This window comes from Anomaloglossus baeobatrachus, chromosome 2, assembly GCF_048569485.1.
Source record: "Anomaloglossus baeobatrachus isolate aAnoBae1 chromosome 2, aAnoBae1.hap1, whole genome shotgun sequence".
Classification (NCBI taxonomy): domain Eukaryota; kingdom Metazoa; phylum Chordata; class Amphibia; order Anura; family Aromobatidae; genus Anomaloglossus; species Anomaloglossus baeobatrachus.
In genome coordinates, this window is record NC_134354.1 from 355,811,396 (window position 1) to 355,819,889 (window position 8,494).

Genomic DNA, 8,494 nt, shown 5'->3' on the forward strand with positions numbered 1-8,494 from the left:
TTAGGATGCCACTAGGTACACTGAGTGTTTGCTAGTATAATGGCTTAGTTATAATGAGTTGGAGTGTGCAATGCAGGCAGAGGTGCTGCAAATGTCTTTGCACCAGTGTGACTAGACAACAGTCCAATAGCCACGTTTAGGATGCCACTAGGTACACTGAGTGTTTGCTAGTATAATGGCTTAGTTATAATGAGTTGGAGTGTGCAAAGCAGGCAGAGGTGCTGCAAATGTCTTTGCACTAGTGTGACTAGACAACAGTCCAATAACCACGTTTAGGATGCCACTAGGTACACTGAGTGTTTGCTAGTATAATGGCTTAGTTATAATGAGTTGGAGTGTGCAATGCAGGCAGAGGTGCTGCAAATGTCTTTGCACTAGTGTGACTATAGCAAAGTCCAATAGCCACGTTTAGGATGCCACTAGGTACACTGAGTGTTTGCTAGTATAATGGCTTAGTTATAATGAGTTGGAGTGTGCAATGCAGGCAGAGGTGCTGCAAATGTCTTTGCACTAGTGTGACTAGGCAACAGTCCAATAGCCACGTTTAGGATGCCACTAGGTACACTGAGTGTTTGCTAGTATAATGGCTTAGTTATAATGAGTTGGAGTGTGCAAAGCAGGCAGAGGTGCTGCAAATGTCTTTGCACTAGTGTGACTAGACAACAGTCCAATAGCCACGTTTAGGATGCCACTATGTACACTGACTGTTTGCTAGTATAATGGCTTAGTTATAATGAGTTGGAGTGTGCAATGCAGGCAGAGGTGCTGCAAATGTCTTTGCACTAGTGTGACTAGACAACAGTCCAATAGCCACGTTTAGGATGCCACTAGGTACACTGAGTGTTTGCTAGTATAATGGCTTAGTTATAATGAGTTGGAGTGTGCAATGCAGGTGGAGGTGCTGCAAATGTCTTTGCACTAGTGTGACTAGACAACAGTCCAATAGCCACGTTTAGGATGCCACTAGGTACACTGAGTGTTTGCTAGTATAATGGCTTAGTTATAATGAGTTGGAGTGTGCAATGCAGGCAGAGGTGCTGCAAATGTATTTGCACTAGTGTGGCTAGATAACAGTCCAATAGCCACGTTTAGGATGCCACTAGGTACACTGAGTGTTTGCTAGTATAATGGCTTAGTTATAATGAGTTGGAGTGTGCAATGCAGGCAGAGATGCTGCAAATGTCTTTGCACTAGTGTGACTAGACAACAGTCCAATAGCCACGTTTAGGATGCCACTAGGTACACTGAGTGTTTGCTAGTATAATGGCTTAGTTATAATGAGTTGGAGTGTGCAATGCAGGCAGAGGTGCTGCAAATGTCTTTGCACTAGTGTGACTAGACAACAGTCCAATAGCCACGTTTAGGATGCCACTAGGTACACTGAGTGTTTGCTAGTATAATGGCTTAGTTATAAGGAGTTGGAGTGTGCAATGCAGGCAGAGGTGCTGCAAATGTCTTTGCACTAGTGTGACTAGACAACAGTCCAATAGCCACGTTTAGGATGCCACTAGGTACACTGAGTGTTTGCTAGTATAATGGCTTAGTTATAATGAGTTGGAGTGTGCAATGCAGGCAGAGGTGCTGCAAATGTCTTTGCACTAGTGTGACTATAGCAAAGTCCAATAACCACGTTTAGGATGCCACTAGGTACACTGAGTGTTTGCTAGTATAATGGCTTAGTTATAATGAGTTGGAGCGTGCAATGCAGGCAGAGGTGCTGCAAATGTCTTTGCACTAGTGTGACTATAGCAAAGTCCAATAGCCACGTTTAGGATGCCACTAGGTACACTGAGTGTTTGCTAGTATAATGGCTTAGTTATAATGAGTTGGAGTGTGCAATGCAGGCAGAGGTGCTGCAAATGTCTTTGCACTAGTGTGACTAGACAACAGTCCAATAGCCACGTTTAGGATGCCACTAGGTACACTGAGTGTTTGCTAGTATAATGGCTTAGTTATAAGGAGTTGGAGTGTGCAATGCAGGCAGAGGTGCTGCAAATGTCTTTGCACTAGTGTGACTAGACCACAGTCCAATAGCCACGTTTAGGATGCCACTAGGTACACTGAGTGTTTGCTAGTATAATGGCTTAGTTATAATGAGTTGGAGTGTGCAAAGCAGGCAGAGGTGCTGCAAATGTCTTTGCACTAGTGTGACTAGACAACAGTCCAATAGCCACGTTTAGGATGCCACTAGGTACACTGACTGTTTGCTAGTATAATGGCTTAGTTATAATGAGTTGGAGTGTGCAATGCAGGCAGAGGTGCTGCAAATGTCTTTGCACTAGTGTGACTAGACAACAGTCCAATAGCCACGTTTAGGATGCCACTAGGTACACTGAGTGTTTGCTAGTATAATGGCTTAGTTATAATGAGTTGGAGTGTGCAATGCAGGTAGAGGTGCTGCAAATGTCTTTGCACTAGTGTGACTAGACAACAGTCCAATAGCCACGTTTAGGATGCCACTAGGTACACTGAGTGTTTGCTAGTATAATGGCTTAGTTATAATGAGTTGGAGTGTGCAATGCAGGCAGAGGTGCTGCAAATGTCTTTGCACTAGTGTGACTAGACAACAGTCCAATAGCCACGTTTAGGATGCCACTAGGTACACTGAGTGTTTGCTAGTATAATGGCTTAGTTATAATGAGTTGGAGTGTGCAATGCAGGCAGAGGTGCTGCAAATGTCTTTGCACTAGTGTGGCTAGACAACAGTCCAATAGCCACGTTTAGGATGCCACTAGGTACACTGAGTGTTTGCTAGTATAATGGCTTAGTAATAATGAGTTGGAGTGTGCAATGCAGGCAGAGGTGCTGCAAATGTCTTTGCACTAGTGTGACTAGACAACAGTCCAATAGCCACGTTTAGGATGCCACTAGGTACACTGAGTGTTTGCTAGTATAATGGCTTAGTTATAATGAGTTGGAGTGTGCAATGCAGGCAGAGGTGCTGCAAATGTCTTTGCACTAGTGTGACTAGACAACAGTCCAATAGCCACGTTTAGGATGCCACTAGGTACACTGAGTGTTTGCTAGTATAATGGCTTAGTTATAATGAGTTGGAGTGTGCAATGCAGGCAGAGGTGCTGCAAATGTCTTTGCACTAGTGTGACTATAGCTAACTCCAATAGCCACGTTTAGGATGCCACTAGGTACACTGAGTGTTTGCTAGTATAATGGCTTAGTTATAATGAGTTGGAGTGTGCAATGCAGGCAGAGGTGCTGCAAATGTCTTTGCACTAGTGTGACTAGACAACAGTCCAATAGCCACGTTTAGGATGCCACTAGGTACACTGAGTGTTTGCTAATATAATGGCTTAGTTATAATGAGTTGGAGTGTGCAATGCAGGTAGAGGTGCTGCAAATGTCTTTGCACTAGTGTGACTATAGCAAAGTCCAATAGCCACGTTTAGGATGCCACTAGGTACACTGAGTGTTTGCTAGTATAATGGCTTAGTTATAATGAGTTGGAGTGTGCAATGCAGGTAGAGGTGCTGCAAATGTCTTTGCACTAGTGTGACTAGACAACAGTCCAATAGCCAAGTTTAGGATGCCACTAGGTACACTGAGTGTTTGCTAGTATAATGGCTTAGTTATAATGAGTTGGAGTGTGCAATGCAGGCAGAGGTGCTGCAAATGTCTTTGCACTAGTGTGACTAGACAACAGTCCAATAGCCACGTTTAGGATGCCACTAGGTACACTGAGTGTTTGCTAGTATAATGGCTTAGTTATAATGAGTTGGAGTGTGCAATGCAGGCAGAGGTGCTGCAAATGTCTTTGCACTAGTGTGACTAGACAACAGTCCAATAGCCACGTTTAGGATGCCACTAGGTACACTGAGTGTTTGCTAGTATAATGGCTTAGTTATAATGAGTTGGAGTGTGCAGAGGACAGGAGGGTACAGTGCCAGGATTGTGGGGCTCTGGGTAGAGGAATGGAAGCTTGCCTTTCTATTCCCTCCTAATAGGGAAATGCAGGGAGGAAATCCCTGACCTTGGCTACACAGACGCTGTCGCTGTTTGCAGGACCTGTCACCTTAACTCTGACCCTGCCCGTACGAGCCCTTAAAAGGACTGATGGAAAGTGCTATCCCTATTCTGTCCAGCGCTGTGTATGGAGCGCATACAGCAGTATCGGCGATATGACTCAGAACGGAGCTGCGCCAGTGATGTCTGACACCAAGGACGCAGAAAAGATATTGGCGTCCTGGAGGAAAATGTCCGTTTTTATAATGCAGGGACATGTGACATGGACATCCTATCACACATGCCGTTGCTTCTCTGGCTAAAAGTCCACTTAGATGTGTGTGTGTCTGGGATTGGCTGACATGCTGGACCGCCCCACAAGACGCGTGCGCTTAGGGAAGGAAGACAAGACAAAAAAAAAAAAAAATGGCGATCGCCATTATACAAACAGCAGTGATCTGAAGGCGCTGTTCACGCACACTATACACTGAAATGTCATAATAGTGTGAGTCACAGAGTGACTTACACTATTACAGCGGAAAGCCAGCTAGGAATTAGCTGTTTTTTTGCTGCTAGAACCGTTCTCGAACGTTTCTAGAACTATCGAGCTTTTGCAAAAAGCTCGAGTTCTAGTTCGATCTAGAACAGGCCCCAAAATCACTCGAGCCTAGAACTGGAGAACCTCGAACCTCGAACCGCGCTCAACTCTAATTACAAGTCGATAGGAAATTACTTCAACACCAAAAACAGATTGGTTTCACTGGGGATTGAACCCAGGACCTTCTGAGTGTGAAGCAGACGTGATGACCACTACACTATGCAACCTTTGAAAGCCTGCAAAGTAATGGCAATTAGAGACGAGTTTTGACCGCCAGGGGAAAAAAAACAAATTCATAGCTCTGTTGGTGATGGAAGCTAAAACATCCCGTTATTCGGCAACAAAGCCAAGAACTTTATATACTGCAGGTTGATAGGGGATTATTTCAACACCAAGAACACATGGGTTTCACTGAGGATTGAACCCAGGACCTTCTGTGTGTAAAGCAGACGTGATTTCTGCCTGCAAAGTAATGCAATTAGAGACGAGTTTTGACTGCCAGGGAAAAAAAAAAAAATTCGTAGCTCTGTTGGGGATGGAAGCCAAAACATCCCATCATTCGGCAACAAAGCCAAGAACTTCATATATTGTAGTTTAATTGAGTATTATTTCAACACCAAGAACAGATTGGTTTTACTGGTGATTGAACGCAGGACCTCCTGCGTGCTAAGCAGACGTGATGACCACTACTCTATGAAACCTGATGGAAAGTTACTGTGTATTGGCTAGCAGAGCAGAATTGTGACTGACAGGGCCTTTTTATTGCTGAAGGAAAGTAATTTTGGTTAATGAAACATTTACAATTTTTATTACATATTTTACCAGTTTTATTCCTACAAAGGGATTTTGCTTAAATTGAAGTTTATATTGAATGTGTTACTTTTTTCCACATAGTTTAGTTGTTTGCTTTTGTATTTAAAGGAACTATATGTTTTGAAACAAACAGGATTTTTATAATATGGGATTATGTTTTCTGCTAAAAGGGTCAATAAAAAAGAAACCCAAAATCGTAGTTCTCTTGGTGAGGGAAGCCAAAATATATTATCAGTTGGCAACAAAACCAAGAATTTCATATATTACAGGTTGATAGCAAATTACTTCAACAGCGAAAACGGCTTGCTTTTACTGGGGATTAAACCCAGGACCTTCTGCGTGTGAAGTAGACGTGATGACCACTCCACTATGAAACCTGTGAAATCCTGCAAAGTAATGGCATTTAGAGACGAGTTTTGACCGCCAGGGGAAAAAAAAAAAAAATAATTTGTAGTTCTGTTTGTGATGGAAGCCAAAACATACCATCATTCGGCAACAATGCCAAGAACTTCATATATTGTAGTTGGATAGCGCATTATTTCAACACTAAGAACAGATTGGTTTCACTGGGGATTGAACCCAGGACCTTCTGCATGTTAAGCAGACGTGATGACCACTACACTATGAAACCTGACAAAAAGTTACTGTGCATTGGCTAACAGAGCAGAATTGTGACTGACGGGGCCTTTTTATTGCTGAAGGAAAGTATTTTTGGTTAATGAAACATTTACAATTTTTATTACATATTTTACAAGTTTTATTCCTACAAAGGGATTTTGCTTAAATTGAAGTTTATATTGAATGTGTTACTTTTTTCTCCATAGTTTGGTCTTTTGCTTTTGTATTTATGGGAACTATATATTTTGAAACAAATAGGATTTTTATAATATGGGATTATGTTTTCTGCTAAAATAATCAATAAAAAAGAAACCCAAAATCGTAGTTCTCTTTGTGATGGAAGCCAAAATGTATTGTCATTTGGCAACGAAACCCAGAATTTCACATATTACAAGTCGATAGGAAATTACTTCAACACCAAAAACAGATTGGTTTCACTGGGGATTGAACCCAGGACCTTCTACGTGTGAAGCAGACGTGATGACCACTACACTATGAAACCTTTGAAATCCTGCAAAGTAATGGAAATTAGAGACGAGTTTTGACCGCCAGGGGAAAAAAAACAAATTCGTAGCTCTGTTGGTGATGGAAGCTAAAACATCCCGTTATTCGGCAACAAAGCAAACAACTTTATATACTGCAGGTTGATAGGGGATTATTTCAACACCAAGAACACATGGGTTTCACTGGGGATTGAACCCAGGACCTTCTGCGTGTAAAGCAGACGTGATTTCCACTACACTATGAAACCTTAGAAAGCCTGCAAAGTAATGGCAATTAGAGACGAGTTTTGACCGCCAGGGAAAAAAAAAACAAATTCGTAACTCTGTTGGGGATGGAAGCCAAAACATCCCATCATTCGGCAACAAAGCCAAGAACCTCATATATTGTAGTTTAATTGAGTATTATTTCAACACCAAGAAGAGATTGGTTTTACTGGGGATTGAACGCAGGACCTTCTGCGTGTTAAGCAGACGTGATGACCACTACTCTATGATACCTGATGGAAAGTTACTGTGTATTGGCTAGCAGAGCAGAATTGTGACTGACGGGGCCTTTTTATTGCTGAAGGAAAGTATTTTTGATTAATGAAACATTTACAATTTTTATTACATATTTTACCAGTTTTATTCCTACAAAGGGATTTTGCTTAAATTGAAGTTTATATTGAATGTGTTACTTTTTTCTCCATAGTTTGGTCTTTTGCTTTTGTATTTATGGGAACTATATATTTTGAAACAAACTGGATTTTTATAATGCAAAAGAAACAGGAGAGCAGATGTGGTTGAAATGCAAAAGAGAATGACAAATTTTATTACATCATAAAAAACAGTTTTTAGATGTAGCACAGAAAAATACATATAGGTGCAACAACAGAGGGCACCTTGGCACATAAAGAGTTAATCAGAATTAACAAGGCAAGTAGAATACATAAGACAACAAGTATACAGCACAGATGGCAAAAAATACAAAGTTACATGCCAGGTGATACCAGAGAACAATAGCTGGTGTGCAAGATAAGATAAAATTATACAGCACACTGGGTTTGTCAGTATATGCAAGCAATGATACATATCAGTAGCTAAATATATGCAACACTGCTCACCAGCATGCCAGGTGATACCAGAGAACAATAGCTGGTGTGCAAGATAAGATAAAGTTATACAGCACACTGGGTTTGTCAGTATATGCAAACAATGATATATACCAGTGGCTAAAAGAATGTAAACACTGCTCACCAGCAATGATATAAAGTGCCAGATAAGTGCAGGAGCCAGAGACCAAAAGATCCCCCTCAGAAGCAAGATAACACGCTTTTCAGGTCTTGTTAGTATAACCCTTCATCAGACCAAGGAGGGGTGGTGACTCATCTGTTCCCAGAAGCTTTAATAGACCATATGGTTTATCACATGGATCGGACCGGCCAGTCAGTGCAGGTTTAAGCTGGCACATGCGCGGTCATTGCTAATCCCACTAGCAGATGCGAGTGACGTCAAGCCGAGGAGTGCAGGGGAGAGGGCGAAGGCAATGCTTCCCACGAGCAAAACTCCGCCCTTGAGACATCGCTAAGCATGCCAGGGAGAGAAGAAAGACCAGGCATGTGCACACCACACATACTGGAACATACAAAGATACAGATATACGGGCTCCCACACAAACAGCAGTATAGGAACGCCAAGGAAAGAGGGCAAAGAAATAATGAAATGGCAGGAATCACAAGAATAACAGTAGTTAGCCCTCGACCAAGCAGTATATAATCCCGGCTGTCATGGGGGAAGCCACCTTGTAATCATAGTCCAGATGCATGATGTATTCAGGTAGTCATATTAACAGAGGCAGTGATCCATAGGGAGCAGAAGATGGAAGCTGCAAAGAAAAGGGCACAAAATGGCATAAAACACTTGCAGCAATAAAATTAGAATATAAAAACAGAGGTAAAAAATTGCATAGGTGGTAAAAAACCACATCTAGCAAAAAAAGGGGGGGGAAGGAGGACAGGGGTCTAAA

General features: G+C 42.0%; 2 non-coding genes across 2 annotated transcripts; both read right to left on the bottom strand.

Moving 5' to 3' along the window:
* Positions 1–5,926: 5,926 nt before the first annotated feature.
* On the bottom strand, positions 5,927–5,999 carry TRNAV-AAC (transfer RNA valine (anticodon AAC)). The gene has a single exon. It is a non-coding gene; the product is annotated as a tRNA-Val (tRNA).
* A 665-nt stretch (positions 6,000–6,664) lies between these two features.
* Positions 6,665–6,737, bottom strand: TRNAV-UAC (transfer RNA valine (anticodon UAC)). Its single transcript has one exon. It is a non-coding gene; the product is annotated as a tRNA-Val (tRNA).
* Positions 6,738–8,494: the final 1,757 nt, after the last annotated feature.